We start from the raw sequence: 16,084 nt of genomic DNA, 5'->3' as shown, positions 1-16,084 counted from the left end.
CATTAATGATGCAGTACGTTAATTCGATCGAGCACGATGACGTTGTTTGGGATAAACGCGCCGTACCGCGGAGTTTATCGGAACGATGGGGTCGTAAATGGTTCTCGATGGAAATCGAATAACCCGCGGAAACAATAACGAACGAATAAATTCGCCTCACGTTCTGGGTTTCTATCAAATATTAGAGACCAATATTTGATTCTTAAATTATGAGATATACATCCATTATGCCATTATTTCAATCTGTCAGAAAGTGGATTAATTTCAAAGTAAAAATAAAACGATGGTGAACTCTTATTGGTCTTTATAGCTCTTCGGAATAATCACGATATTAATCACATCGTTCGAACAGGATCGAGGTTATCTCGAATCGAAAATAGGATAGCGAGGTCGAGGAACCGTAATACCACACGACGATTCAAATTCCACGATTACATGACACCCGAATCGGAACATTCTGATATCGAACTCTAATTAATGCCTTGACTCAAGTTCATTGATCTTAGATCCTCCGAACATGGAGCATACATGCTTCAAAATATAGTCTAAGCGTTCAAGTTATAGTCAACTGTACCGATTTGCGGAGCTCGCAACTCGTAAACGCCGCGTCTCGAGTTCCTCGATCTTGCGATACTCCGCGTCGAGTTTCATGACCCGGAGGTATTGCAACTCGATTCTGACGATCCGAAAAGTTCGGAAAGAAAGATGTCGCGAGGGGAGGGGGTGGTTGCAGGTGAGAAAAGAAACGATCCGTCTGTGACTCGCGACGTAGTCGTTGCCCTTAAGGCTTCCATTCGTCCTTCTTGCTCGTCTCTTCTTCTTGATTCCTACATCCGTTCAATTCCGCCGCTCATCCCCGGGGGCTGTGTAACACGTGCGTGGCACGGGAAGACCGTCTGTAGGAGGGTGGAATCGGCGACGGGTTACGAACCGAGGGTCTCGGTGGTAGGGAGCGGCGCAAGAGTAACTGCTAGTAACAATGTTTTCTCACCCTTTTGCGTTTTAGCGGCGGGGGAGTAACGGGGCATCAGGGAGGATGAGCGGGACCCTTCAGCCTCTCTTCGTTCTTCCCCCGGACAGCCTCACGGGTAGCGCCACCCCGCACGAAGCGAAGCTCGGTTATACACCCTCCGCAATCAATTTCGTCAATACCGCTTGTTGCGGAGGGGTGGCTGTGCTGTCTCGCCCGCGGCTGCCTTTCACCCACCCACGCCCGCCACTTCATCTCCCCGTGTCGTTCTTCAGGAGAAGGGTCTGTTGATAGATTTTTACGTTCAAACCGCCACGACCATAAAGTCACCGAGCTCTTTTGTTTTCTCTTCGTCGGAAGCGCCTTACCCCGGTTTTCTCTGATCCTTGATAGATCGATATCCTGCGTCGATTCGATGGGATTTAAGCGAAATTTCATTTTCTTTCTCTCCCGACGATTCATTTGTGTGGGAATTTTAGGAGATTCTTTCGTGGATGGATTAAAATTAATCGAAAGGACGAAGAGGGTGATAGTTGAAAACAAAGCGAATAAAGTGATACTAAATATAAAAAATAAATAAAAGTATACTAAATAGTCGTCGATATTGCCGATTTGAAAGGTTGACTGAGTATGTGTGAGAGGCTGGTTTACCTATTGCCTATTAGGATAGGCCGGTTTCACAAATATTGTTTCAAAATTTTCGACGAGATAATCTTACAGGCTTCTCTAACGATCGAAGATCTTGAGATACAACGGTTTTCAGTGAAATAACAAGCCTCCGGGCATCCGTGACCCTAACGTACAGCCATGTGTTTCGTTCTTCCTCTGCCGCATATAATTGGAGTTCATGATTCTGTGCAAATATCGCGTAACCAAGCAAACAACAGCGAAGTATAGGCTACACAAACAAAATAAGAATGTCTATCGAGCGGAGCGGAAACGGATGGTAAATTGGACAGCCGTATATTTCGCGGAAATACATTTTTCGATGTTCCATTTAACAACGAGAGGATGGGAAAAGCGAACGATCCAGAAATTCTTTCCTGTATTTTAACGATCGTTCCTTTCATACGCGTATAATACAACAGGCTCATCTCGTAGACCACGAGTAAACGGCCGACAAGCATCGATATTTCAAAAAATTCACCGACGAAATACCTGGACGAAGGTTACAATGTATCCGGCATTTAAGTATTTCCGCAAAGGTTCGGGAATCACAATATCTGCGGCTTAAGCCCGTTCCTCCAACGTCACTTCAATCGCTAGATCCTTTCTCCGTTGCCTCCCACGCCTCTGACTTCGATATAAATATCGATTACCTCGGTTATCCGGATAATCCTTACAGATTGAAATTACCATTCGTACTCGTGGTCCCTGTAACACCAAGCTATAGCCGAACGCGTAGCCCGTGCTCCTTCGTCGTTTTTCATCCTGTAGCCAATCTTGCTCTCGTCGTTCGTCCCTCTTTGCATGCCGGTTCCTTAATTACTCGTGACGATCACGAAAAATTTCGCGCCGTCTGCAAATCATATACGAACGATTTCAATGAAACGATTTCGATCGAACGATTTCATTGAGAGAAGGATACGCGTGCGGCAGATCATAGACCAGACGAAGGGTTGATACGTGATCGAATACGTTTCCGTCAGGATTTTATTTGCCAGTGAGGAAGCAAGGAAAGCTGGTCGATGGTGACGGTTTGCTTCGAAACGTGCGCCGCTGTTATCTAATAGTTAAACCTTCGTGTTGGCCGCGCATTTATTGTCGATTTACAACCGATCGTACGTCGTTCCGATTCCAGCGCAGGCTACGATAAATATTTGAGCACGTTCACGAATCGTGTACGTGGTTACGTTCTACTTTGCGCGGTTCTCGACGCGCCTCCATGTTCTTTCACTCTCTCGTAAAAGTTTCTCTTACACGGAGAAATCTGATGTTAATTGACACCCAACGTGACTGTACAGTGATATCGCGTGACTTTATTACTTACGTTACGTTATGTTTGTTTCTAAAAAAAGGAAGAGTAATTGGAAGACAATTTTTTTTTCTACCAACGATTAGATAAGCGATTTTTCGTCGAGGCTCGATAATTTTAGCTACGACACACCACCTTTTCAGCTCGCAATTTCCCGCAGCTTGATCCTCCTTTAATAGATCCCCGCTGGTTCGCGTTACTCTTCTACCTTTGTGCCCGATTTAATGTTTTTATTCCTCCACCTTTGGTGCGACGAGACACGAGTCGTCTTTTACGAACAGACGTGGAATATTGACACGTACAAAGCTCCTAGTTTTTGCGCTTGAAACTGCCACCTGACGGGTGGTGAAGGAAGGGAGTGAAAAAAGGAAAAAGGCCGAGGTAATGGTGAATGGTCTCATTAAAGGAAAACGCTACCGGGAAAACTCTTTCCGAGGGACGAGCTTCTAGCCTATTTACCGGTTTTATTTTTAGAAAAACCGCTCGATGCCGGCCGACCTAGGCAAAAGCTTCTAAACTCGGTTTAATGCTTCATAAGTCAAACGAAAGCGGCAATTTTCATCAGTATCATTATATGGAAGTGCTTTTCATCAGTCAATCGAGAAATTGCTTTATTCATTTATACCAGCCACCTTTTTGACGCTGCTCGCCCGCGTGCTGCTAGCCATTTTTGCTTCATTCAAATAATCACAGAGCGAAGCCGTACAGGGATAGGAGAGACGTTTGTCGATCGATGACCGGTCAGCCATAGAACCGTCGCGTCGCGAATTTTAATCGCTTGTCGAAACTGTCCGTCATACTTCGGATCATGGTATTTCGCCAGATTCTTTTTTTTTTTTTTATATATATATATTCTCGAGGTTCCGACAAAAAAGAAAAAGAAATAACGCCACATTCGGTAAACTTTCACCTTCGTCTATCCATCATCCGTGTAGCTCCTATCAAATCACCCAAAGCGAAGGAATTACCTTTCGGTAATTCGTTACGAGTTGTACAATTTCAGCCGTGACTCGTCAAGAAAGAACCACTTCCGCTTTCACTTCTCCTCAACGGTCGATACGATTTCTATAATCACGCATTTGTCATACACACGTGTCGAATTCTCCTTAGATTCCAATCCAGTACTTCGTCCCTTGGACTTTAATAACCGTACCATCGAGCAACGTCGGGATAAAACGATAACGCTTTTACATAATTCTCTTCCAGAAAGTTGCAGAGCATAAAAGAAGCTGCCGTGGTTGTTCACCGTATACTCCCCTGCTTTCTTCAGTATCCGGGTGGAAATCTTGGTTCGGCCTTAGTCAGTACGATCCCCGGGTTCGCTGGAACGTAAAAGAATTCGGTTCATTCGATAGCACGCATGGACGGGCCCCGCTTTTATTCGTTTTATGAGGTTTGCGTGCGTCGTCGGGGAAAACCGAGACCGCGGCTTTTTCCATCCGTGGCGCGGAGAATAAAAATGCCAGACACGTCGGCGATCGCGCGCCTACCATGGATTCGTTTGACACGACGATTGATCGCGGTCGTGTTTCCTTTGTCCTTCTCTTCCTCTCGTTTTCTCATCCTCTGTCTCTTTACACGTCCCATCCCTTCCTCCTTCCCCTTCTCTCCTCTTGTCCATTACCTAATTGCCGGGCGTAAGTAATTATCGACCGATGGAGAAGACGAACCCGCGCGGCCTCGTGATTTCGATCGCCCGCAATCGCGATCGGTGTACGCGAAGCGGACACGAGCGGACCAGGATAGCCGCGGGTAATACGTATTACGTTACCACCGGTGTTTGTACACACTGCGTACGAGCAAACAGACTATGAATTCGTGTGCCTCCGATTGCCATTTATGAAATTAAATTTCATAGCCGGTGATCAGCTGCCCCGGCTCTGACTTCCGTACACGCGATCACGTGACACTGGTTACGCGAACGCTTTTCTATCCTTCGGCTTTTCAGCCGAAAATATAATATTACGTATAGACACCAACTCCTTGAACAGACATTTTTCTAATACTATAAAATAATTTTCTTTAATTCGTCGAATTAAAAGCGGCCGAAGAAGGTATTTCGATATTTATCGACATCGAAATTTTGTGTGTATATATCGCGAGTGTTGTGTAAAACAGTATGAAATTTCATTCGCAGTGAATTCACGGAATTGTTTCGAACGTTATCGATACGATCGTGATAGTTCGATCGTCTCTTTGCATCGCCAATGAAATTTCAAAATGTTTCGTATAAGACGCATAATGTATTCATAAAAGTTTCCTACGACTATTGGAATATTTCGGCGAACCACGTTTCTTCAAGAAACATTCTGGCAATACCTATTCCAGCCTCTAATGTTATCCGTGAATTATATATCTTGAACGTAAAAAACGGAAGGCTCATCGATCGCGATTCGATCGAATGAAAGAATACGAGCAAATAATTCGATACGATTGTTTGCATGTAGTCGTTCACTACCAAACACTGCCGTTCTGGTTATCAACGGTAGCCATTTATGAAATTAAATTCGACGGTCTGCGGTCAGCCGGTTGCTATCGGTATATTCGACGCGACGTTGAATTTCACGGAATAACAGCGATCCTTTCATTCGGCCTCTGCCCCGGCTAGGATCCGAGACGCGCGAATTATTCGTTCATTTATGAACGCATCGTACGTTTCGGGCGGTAATTGCCGATCGAAACGTTCCGAAGGATCTTGTTTCAACTACATAGTTGCATTTGTGAACAATGCAACAGCGGTGTGTGTATCGTTTAAATCTATTTTCCTCGTTTTTATTCAAAACCATAACAAATGTTACGGGAAATTCAACGACATTATAATACATTTTTCGCAAAATTTAAAAACTCGGATTCATCGATACAAGTCATAACCCTTGAAAAGGAATGGGCAATTTAGTAAGAAAAATGATTACTATAAAGGGAAAAGCAGGTGTTTTGTAACAGTTCATAAAAGCAAATTAATACTTGTCTGTTATCTTAACGCGACATACGAGACGAGGGTGAGGGAAAAAAGATAGGAAGCGTAGCAGCTAGTTGTCGATTGTCTCACGTCCGATTAGGCGGCAACAACGTAAGGGTGAATCCCCATGGCGCCGATACTTTCCAGGCATCGAGCCAACAAGAAGGAGTACACAGATGCGTGCGCGGCGCGTAATTAAATAAAAAGTCCATCAGTTATAGTGGTGCTCCGAAACTGTTGTCGAGCGTCGACAGGATCAAGGACTCACGGGAATTTAGATGGGAAACTGTCGGTGTTGCGTATCGATCCTCGATTACGTCGACGCTCGGATGCAGTTTCTGCACGAATTAAAAGCACTCATCAATAAATAATCGCGAGTGAATCGGCCAAAAAAAAAAAAAAAAGGGAAATGTGACTGCCGATCGATACCGATGCGTTCGTTTTTTTTTACCGTTTTATGCGTTCAATAAAAAACTAAAAAAAAAAAAGTAGGAAAAAATGAAAAAAGGAAGGGAAAACGTGAAAAAAATATAAAAAGAAAAATTGAAACGCAACACCTGTGATAACGATAAAGATACCGGTATAGCGGTTCGCCATGAAAATACAACGATTGGACACCTGTCAATTCCAGTTTCCATTAATTTCTAAAAAAAAAAAAAGAGCAAAAAAGCGCGTTACATGTACAAATCTTTTGCACGAAACAGCGCTATTCGCGGTGCGTCCAACGGCTTCGTCCGGCGGAGCGCTTTTTGGGATCGTTCTCGTGCCGACAAACGGGAAACGCAGTTCGACGCTGAGTTGTGCCCGATTTACAAATCGTCCGACCGAAGTTGCAACCATTTCCCGCCTAAAAGTCCGTGAATTATAGGCGGTCACGCGTACAGCAAAAGTTACTGGTCGTTTCGCGGTTGCAACTTTTACATAGCCTGTACGCCGGCAATTCCAAAACGAGTTACGCCGTTTGATGAAATGTAAACCGTGTTATTCCAGTTGTAATCTTGCGCAAACGTTTCTGGAAAACAATTTAAATTTCCTTCCGCAAATTTGTTTTATCGATGTTCCAAGCGATTAGAAATTTGATGCAGTTCGACGACACCGACGAGTTTCACGAGGGACGTTAATGAATAGAGTCAGACGTTATTGTTTCTACGTGGTAGACGGCCATCAAACGAGAAGAAGATCGAGGAAAATGACCGAGCAATAGAATCGACGTTCGGTAAATCGACGTCGATGGCCTCCGTCGCTTCTCCTCGAGAAATCTCTCGTATCTCCCGTTTGGCTTCACCCTAATCGACCTCGAGGCCCTCCGAAACTCGCTCCAATCCATTTCTGCTGGTAGTTTTCTTTGGCGCACCTGATCCCACGGATCACCCTCCGTTCGTTCGACGGACGATCATTATTTAAACGCCGGTGGAATCATTGTTTAAGAATCAGGCTATGGATCCGACACAACTAATTTGTATTGCTCGTGCGGAAATTGCACGTTAAGGGACGATTTCTCAGAAATAATTTTCTGTTTCTATCATATTGAAAAAGGATATCAAAGATAAAAATGAGCACAGCGAGCCGCTCACTAGTAACTATATTTTATTTGTTTAAAAATCGCACGTGTTTCGTTTAAAAGTTTCGAAAGAAAAGGAATTAAACGCGTGACGTGTATTCACAATTCAATTATTGGAACTTATTGTATTAAAAAGTTGACGTTTCGAAAAGGGAATCAGGCGGTAAAAGGAGTGCGTAACAGGGACCATATTTGTTTGTGATTAGCTTGATTGAAGAGAAGTTACATAGTATCGACGTCAACGACAATGCTATGCCAAAAGTTCTTCTACCGGGCAATGTCGGCAAATTGGTGAAAGGGTTGGCTTCAAACTGAAATTGAGAGGGGTTGGACGTCGCAGTACCCAACATCAGAAGGGCAGAGGCGGGATACGACGCTTCTGGGCTGTCGTGAACCCTGGCTAGAGCCACCGGTGTACTTGGCAGAGAGTGCTTTTCATCTCCGTAAATGGACCGGCGGTAAAGCAATTTTGGTACATTACCTATACCTGCTTTAACTCCCTCCCTCTCGCCTTTTCTGACAGACTTCCCAGCCACCCCCATCGTCTTTCATCTTGCATCATCCGACTCTCGATCGCGGGGAACGTTTGATTTCGATGGGAAACGTCGTAAAGGCATTAAACAAAGGGGGAGAATTGCTGGCCAGACCGGCGAAACAAAGAAGCGATTTTGCTGTTTCCATCGTTGCCGACGACAGCCTTTTTGTAAATGACCATAATCGCGCCCCCTTTGACAAGATAAAACCCTCTTTCGTGACGTTGATCGAGCGTTTGCTGCAAATTTAGCGCGATTTTACGGCGTCCAACAGTTTGTCGAACAATCGATATGTCACCGAATATTTTTAATATCTCTCTCTCTCTCTCTCTCTCTCTCTCTCTCTCTCTCTCTTTCTGGTCCAACTAACTCGTTCTATAATCGTACTATACTTTTAACCTTTCACGTACGTTTCACACCGTCGTGCCACATGTTCCACAAACCTGTTCGAAATTTAAAAAAATACCCATTCCTGTGCCGACTTCGTTTCAAACAAATTTCACGGTTAACACATTCAAAGTTTCTACTGTTCGATTAGTTCCAGCTGGTTTGCAACGTGATTCACTGATTCGTGGAATAGAACGAGGCGTTCGAGGGACTCGCCTTCACCCCTGGCAGAGTATCGTCGAAAAAGAATATGAATTCCCGGAGGCGGACCTGGAGATCTTTCAATCTTAACGAGCATGCGAACGCGTATCGCCGTTGTTCGGGTAGATTCTAATTTCGTCGCGTATCCAATTCAAAAATCTCGTTGGCAATTGAATCGCTGTTTAAATGTCGGCGACCCGTAAAACCGTGCGATCCCCGTTGACCCAGATCGCGGGTCGCCGCGTTAGATTTACCGCAGCGAACAAGAAGGAAGAGTAGAGAGAAGAATAAGGGACAGAAAGAGAGGAATAAAAAGAGAGGGAGCGACACGAGGAGAAGTGGGCACGCAGCTAGAAAGTATCAACGTTTAATCCAACCTGATTGCATTCGGTCGTGCGACGATTTTACGAGCACGCTGAAAACGGGCGGGCAAACACATTTTCCTTTTCGCGAATTTTTTCCTGCAATCACGACCGAGACGAGCAAACGTTCGTAAACGAGCATTTCTCGTTTGCCCGCGCTTCGACCGAGCAACCGGATTCACACTGGACGGGACGGCTAATTTTGGTCCACTAGGAAAAGAAATTGGCAGAAATCCGCTTACCGTTCTCCAAAGAGGGTTAACGAATTTATCGCGGAATATCGACTCGCGTATACAGAAGAAACCTACGGCAGATCTGAAAAATCATTTTTTCGAAATTTCAATTCTTAATTGTACAATGACTGGTAAATTGATAACTGTACAACGACACGGTACGGTATTTTAAATCGGATTTTTTCGTCGTAACGTTTAATGGCAAACGCAACGTCAGAAATGCGATTAAGTCTCTCGAACAACTCGTGTTTTGTCAAGTGCTGTCATTTGATTCAAGTCATATTGTTACACGTATCGTAGGTATAAATTTGAAAACGACTCCATTCCTTTAATCCACTCTTTATATTTTAGTTACCTAATTATCAACTATGACAGACGATTGAAATTCTTATTATTCCTCTTAAGGTTATTATGCATGTGGAATCAAAGAAACGCGTGGGTAAATTGTAAGGTATTGTAAGTATATATATATATTGTGAATATTAAAATACAAAGTGTAGAATACAATGTAAGCTGGTCCAGATTCGCACGCTAGCAATGTTGCCCTGAGACTAAAAGAACCCTGAAGCCAACGTCTCACATGTTATGTCTGCTTATGGTCTGTCATCGACGCATTCTTTTGTCTATGCGCTGTCGATGACCTCAGCGCTTGAGAAAACCAAAGACCAGACGTAGAGTTTTCTTAGAAGTGGCGATCACTTCAACAATTCCCACCATCTTGTAAACTACGATTTACTACGATTAACGAATTCACAAATAAATGAATTTATCACCTACTTTTCCATTCTTTTTCGTGATAAATTTCTATGATACTTCGTACGACCCTTTCTCCAACGAGATGTGACGCCAATCGCGACAGTGTACCAAAAATTATCGCGAAATGATGTGGTGGCTTATATCGTGCCATATAAAGGACCGTTTATCACGACGAAATTGTTACGTAGACGGGTAGCGATTTGCAGCAGGGAGAAGAGGCAGATGGCTAGACACAGAGACTAACTTTCCTCTGCACACTTGCGGCCGTGAAGAAGGGGGCTGTTGCTTTTGTCGCGCTGCACAGACGCGTGGAAAAGAAGAGAGTGGGCTTTGCGACAGTATTGTCGTGGCTCGCGTTGTCCTGCGCCCTGTCGTCGCTGCCATTCGGATAACAAACGTCACGGTTTGAGGGATCTCGCTTTTCCAGCCGGTGGGCAGCCTCTTTAAAGAGTAATTACGCCTACACTTGCTATATCCTGCGCCCCGTAATAGATATTCTTCATCGTTTTTTCAGGTGAGCTATTTTCATCGCTCGCTCTTTGACGTTTTCCTTCCTATGTTTCCTTTTTTTACTCTTGCTTCTTTTTTCTGTCTTTCTTCTCCTCCTCTTTTCTCCCTTGTCGCGAAAGTACAATTTCTAGATTGTTGTGCCGCGACCATGGAACAATGTGTCTATGGGCGAACGTGGTGCAACGGTTCATATTCAGCCTCTCTTTGTTTGCCAAAGAGCAGATTTGTTGCTTTTGTCGCGCCGCGCAGACGCATGAAAAAGGAAGAAGAGACGCCAAGGATGGCCACCATTGTTGCATCCAGGCACACGCTTCGCTCTCTCGATAACCAAAAATCCTGACGATTCTTCGAAGGATCTCGAAATGTTTTCGTCTTGTTCGACATCTTCGATATTCCTTACTGTGTGATATTTCACGCATAGGCATAAGTACCCTTACACAGACACCCATACACGCATTTGAACAGGACACTTACACAGGTCATACTCGTTACTGTATAGAGAGTGGGGTTCAAAGTATTTAAGGGATCATGGGTTACTACCTAAGTCTAGTCTGAGAGTAACTGGCCAACGATCAACAATTCTTGTATACGTTGTTAATTATATCACTCGCTTATATACATTTGGTTCTGTAGTTCTGTTTAATAAACATCACTGAATATTATTTCAACACAAACACTGTGTCTTCCACAGATTATTAATCTTAACTTCGAGATTAAATTCTGACATACTGCATAAAAATCGAAAACTTCCTACTTGTAACTTGTAACTTTCTATAGATAGATTTTGGTTCCGTCGAATGCCGAGAGATTACAATCTTTAAATTGTATAAAGCACGAAAATTCTGCTCGATCCCCTAAACTCTATAATCACAGTTAACAATCCTGCTCTTACCTTGTTAGAGACGATCGCGTGAAATCCAAGTCGCAAGACCGCGAGAGCGATAACTTTCATGAGTCGTGATTCGCACAATGGGCGCACTGATTAGTCGGTCCCTTTCGCCACCTTGGCTGAGAATTTCCCGTAGGGCGACCTGTCCGTGTCCGCTCCGAAGGGTTTGCGGCATCGCTATTTCGCGAGCCGAAGTGGTCGTGAAGAAGGTCCGCTTACACGGAATGCGGTTCCTCCATCGGCCCCGGGGGATCGGTCCTCCCTTCCAGATAGCTAAGACTCTCTCGACTCGATGTCCGTGACTTTGCACCCCTCGTCAGAAATATCCCTGGGTACGCGTTACGCGTGCCTCTCGCGCTTCCACGAGGGTCCTGCCTTTTCTTCGGCCTGGCCTTCCCGGCTAGTTCGAATTGAGATTACCTCATGAAGGTCGCGTTTTATTGTCGCTTTCTATTCGATGCCATCCTCGACCTCTCAGCACCGTTTTCAAGAAGTGGCTTGAGAACGATTCCGCAAGAATTCGACCGGATTTAGGACGGCGGATTTTTGACGAATTTAAGCTGCAACGAAGGGTGAGTGGATAAGATTTGTGGAAAGCGAAACGATGACTTGAATGGGATTAGAGAATTTAATTGTCAGATCAGTAGGAAAATCATGCTGTATCGACAGCTTCTTTAAACCTAATTCTCGTTCAAAAGTCTTAGGGAAAAGCTTCATTTTTTACGAAACTTTAGTATTTAATGTAGATTATGAACTTAGAATTTCATATAAATATATCTATATTTTATAGTATGAATTTTGATATAACTCAGTACATTATGTACTTTCATTGTTGCATAAAGTATTAAGTTAAATGATATTCCCAAATAATTTTAACGAATACTCAGTTTTAAAGCAAATATAATATCTGCTCCAAAAATCTTTAAACAGGGCTATTCAGATATGTATAATTTGGTGTGTTAGACTAGATTAGCCGCGTAGTAGTGACACACGTATGTGAATATGAATGTATCGAAGTATGTGTGTGCACAGCGTCTCGAAAAACAGACGAATGCAGTCTGGCATAGAAGATAGTGAGTCAAAGAGAGTGCCGAGACGCGTGCAAATGTATATCGACGAAGATCCTGGAAATCGTTTATTAAATAAATCTAAAACTATTTTGATAAAAATTCTAAGTGTAATCTTACTGTTCCTTTACTTTTATTTCGGCGACTAAGATGCACAATTCTCAACAAGGGCTGTAAATTCTATTACACTTTGCGAGAAGCTTTTAATTCTATTACGTGTATCTGCGATTATCTAGTTGCTGTTTTATCTTTTTTTTTACAAACGTCAGGAACCTTGATTGCAATTTCACAGACGGTGTTAGAGCTAGATGGTCGAAGGACGGGCACTTGTCTTGTAATCGCGGAGTACGTTACCCTCGTCTGCTGGTCCGTCGTATAAAATACAGAACGCATTAATTAAAGCGTGGCCGTTGATAGGGATGATGTCAGAACGACGGTGGTGGTGGCGTTGCAACGTGTCGTAGCTCAAAGCGGTTTACAACCCCTGTAAATTCGAGCGGCAGGAACAATGGACGTCTTAAATTTCTCTCGTAGGCCGCGCAGGGAGTTTAAACCCGTCCGATTTCGAGGCACTCGACGCCTGTGCGAACGTACACTATCAGATCGACGCGCGAAGCAATGAAACTGACTTTATTCCCTGGATTATCTTATATTGTCCTTTCCCTATTGTCGTTGGGGGATGGGCAACGCTGATAAAACTATCGAGATTGAAACGCGTTGACGATGATGTCTCGCGTTTCGTTACACGGATCTCGAACATCTTGATATCGTGTTTATTTCCTCTCGAGGATAGTTTATCGAACGCAAATTTCCTGACGTATTTTTTATACGTGTTAAACGTAACCGATATTATTCATTGAATTAATTATACAATTTTTAATTGGTGAGTTACTTTTGTATGTAATTAATGTGAAACGTCAGAGATTCTTTGTGTTTCATATGCACCTGGTTAAAACTGATACAATTCAAAAATTCTTTATTACGAACGAGAAAATAGAAGATGTCTATGTCCGAGAAATATTGATTAATTGATAATTATAATCAATTTTCGCGTTTAGTATGGCAAGGTGTTTATTGTATAGGCAGTATTGTTCTCTAAATCATCTTACGGTTAAGATTAATTCCTCGAAAAGCGTAATCACGCACCGAGATTGCACCGTTGTTATTTTCGAATCTCTCGAGAGGCAGCATCACCAAGTTAAATTTCATTTCCTTCTGTCGTTACACGAAGAGATCGAGGTATCTAATTGCGGGGACGCGACGCGTTCGGAATCCATCTACTCCAGTTGCTTTGTTCTATTATTAGAGAGTCGGCGAGCGATCAGCCGGTAAATCAGCAGCGGATCCCGTTGCGTAACAGAAATTAAACGACCGATTCCCAGATTTAAGATCCCCGGCAGCGATTGACGACGCGATAATCGGTCACGCAACCGGAGATCACAATAGCCTCCGGGTGGCGAGAATAAATGAACTGGCTCTGATACGAGAAAGGGTGAAAGGAAGTCGAGAGATAGGAAAACCGAGCGACGTTCTAGCGCGGGTGCTCGCAGGTTCCTACCCTCCAGTCAAAAGGGTTTATGGCGCGGACAGAAATCCCGCAGACAATAGCTGAATTAATTCCTTAAGGTCTAATCGGTCTGTAATGATCCTGATCTTAGTCGCTCGGTCGGGATGGAATTAGCTCAAGTATTCGTGGTCGCCCAGATTACTGCCGTTCGTCACGTAATTAACGACATTTCGCCCAATGATTTAAGGGTTTGGATTCGAACTAACCAACCCCCTAAATCGCGGCTTCCTTTGTTGACGATAAAACGTGGGGCGAGGGTCCTTTTTGGGACGACTCTTTGGATTTCATGCGAATTTTCATCAAAAGAAATCGATTTCTGATAGTTTGAAACTGAAGCGGCACGAAACATCTTAAGTATCCGAGAAAAATATCGTGAAAGAATTTTTCGGTGTTTAAAAATAAAAATCAATTCAACGATGCTATTTCCAAATTGGTTCAACTAAAAGATTCAATTCCATCTTCGAAAAGATCGACTTTTCTCGACATCTAATAAAAATTTATCAGCAGACTAATATGACTCGAGCAGCGAACAGTGTAGATTATCTGTACTGTGTACACGTGTATTACACGTTATCGTGACCGAATTTCATCTCGCACACGTGTTTTATCCATTTATTAGTCATAAGCTCTTTATCCCCAAGCTCGAGAATACCGGAACGATAATCGTTTCGCACGATCTTCCATTACGTGACGATATGGTACCTCCGACCGATATCTTCGTTTCGACTGTCGCAACCACGCGGGTTATTACTGACCCGTAGCTTTTATCTACGATCAATTACGCTGTGACGAGGTTCGGATTACTGGTAAGGCTACGGTATCGCTATCCTACCCTATTAAATTCATTAACGAATACGGCATTTCGACCGTCTTATGCGACACGGATAGTCACGGGAATCGTGGCGTAGTATGACCGCGGGACAAGCATATACTGTTTGTTACGTCGCGTGAGTCGGTACCTGCGACGTCCCTCATGGTCAGGCTGCCGAGGCCTGCACATCGTCACACTGACCCGCAATAAACCCAAGGAACCACCATAGCCCACATCTGTTAACAATAAAATTGCATTCTTTGCACACATTCGGTTTATGAGTGGTCCCTTAAATGGGTCTTTAGGTTTATTGCACGCTCGTACTCATTACGGAGAAAGCGGAGGTTTGCCCAGCGAGATAGCGGGTTTTTCCCAAGGACAGAAACAAACGTGAGTCATATTTGCCGAGGACTGTCCCCTCGTATTTAATTCATTAACATTGGGAATACCCAATGGGCATCGCGGATCGTTACCCTCACTTTTCTACCGAAAAGTGTGAACTACGAATCCGCGTTCTTAGTTCATCAAGGATACACCCACAACGAGCTTTCTTCCTAAATAGTACGAGACGGGTCAATCACTGTTCTACTAGCCCTCAGACAGTCAAGTCCACTGCTCTAAGATCTCTTGGACAGTCAAGTCCACTGTTCTACTAGTCCTCGGACAGTCAACTTCAAGTTCTAACATGTCAGTCAAGTTCTCGCCTCTATAACTACCACGTCTAGCAACCTTCGGGTTCATCAACACGCTTTCCAAACACGGTCTGTTCACATCTAGTAGTGTAATCCAGTATAAATAAATACATATATAATATAACTGTGAAGTCCAGTTATATTCCAACCCAATCACCCCTTATTCTCCCACAAGAAATAAGGGGATCGTCCTGTTCGTGGTGTCGATTCGTACAATCGTAGCGGGAATTTACGACTCCCGTTGACGCGCTATAACGCGAACGTCTCCCCGCGACTGGACGAAAATACACTGTTAACGCTCGTGGTTCTAAAGATAACGTCGGAATATTGATAATATTTGCACGATGATGTGTCCAGCGTAAAAAACCTTGTCGAAGGAAATGACGCGCAATGACAGCTTTATTCTATCTTGAAATTATACAAATGACGCGATGCAGGAGTGCTTGAGATTAGAACGAATCTCGCGTAAATAGCCCTTGTAAATTTCCGTTTCAAACAATCCGAATGTTTCGAGTTATTCGGCCCTTTGTACCAAGTAATCGTGGACGTTTATTTAATTGGCGAATCGGTGGCGGTCTTACCGCCTCGGACAACGCGTCTAACTTTCCAAC

General features: G+C 43.7%; 1 long non-coding RNA gene across 4 annotated transcripts in view; it reads right to left on the bottom strand.

The window, feature by feature from the left end:
* Positions 1-16,084, bottom strand: part of LOC139988311 (uncharacterized) — a 301,238-nt gene that overhangs the window by 70,009 nt on the left and 215,145 nt on the right. The window contains exons 5-6 of one of the 4 annotated variants that reach the window (XR_011800068.1): positions 2,327-4,267; positions 1,571-2,267 (exon numbers count right to left, since the gene is read on the bottom strand). The exons of 2 other annotated variants lie outside the window; for them this stretch is intronic. This is a non-coding gene — a long non-coding RNA (uncharacterized lncRNA). Of the gene's footprint in view, positions 1-1,570; positions 4,268-16,084 lie in introns of those variants that run through there. One more of the 4 variants, XR_011800066.1, reaches the window with a different exon arrangement.

Source organism: Bombus fervidus, chromosome 6 (genome assembly GCF_041682495.2).
Source record: "Bombus fervidus isolate BK054 chromosome 6, iyBomFerv1, whole genome shotgun sequence".
Lineage (NCBI taxonomy): Eukaryota > Metazoa > Arthropoda > Insecta > Hymenoptera > Apidae > Bombus > Bombus fervidus.
The sequence above is the reverse complement of the archived record's forward strand: the minus strand, read 5'-3'. Positions and strand labels throughout refer to the sequence as shown.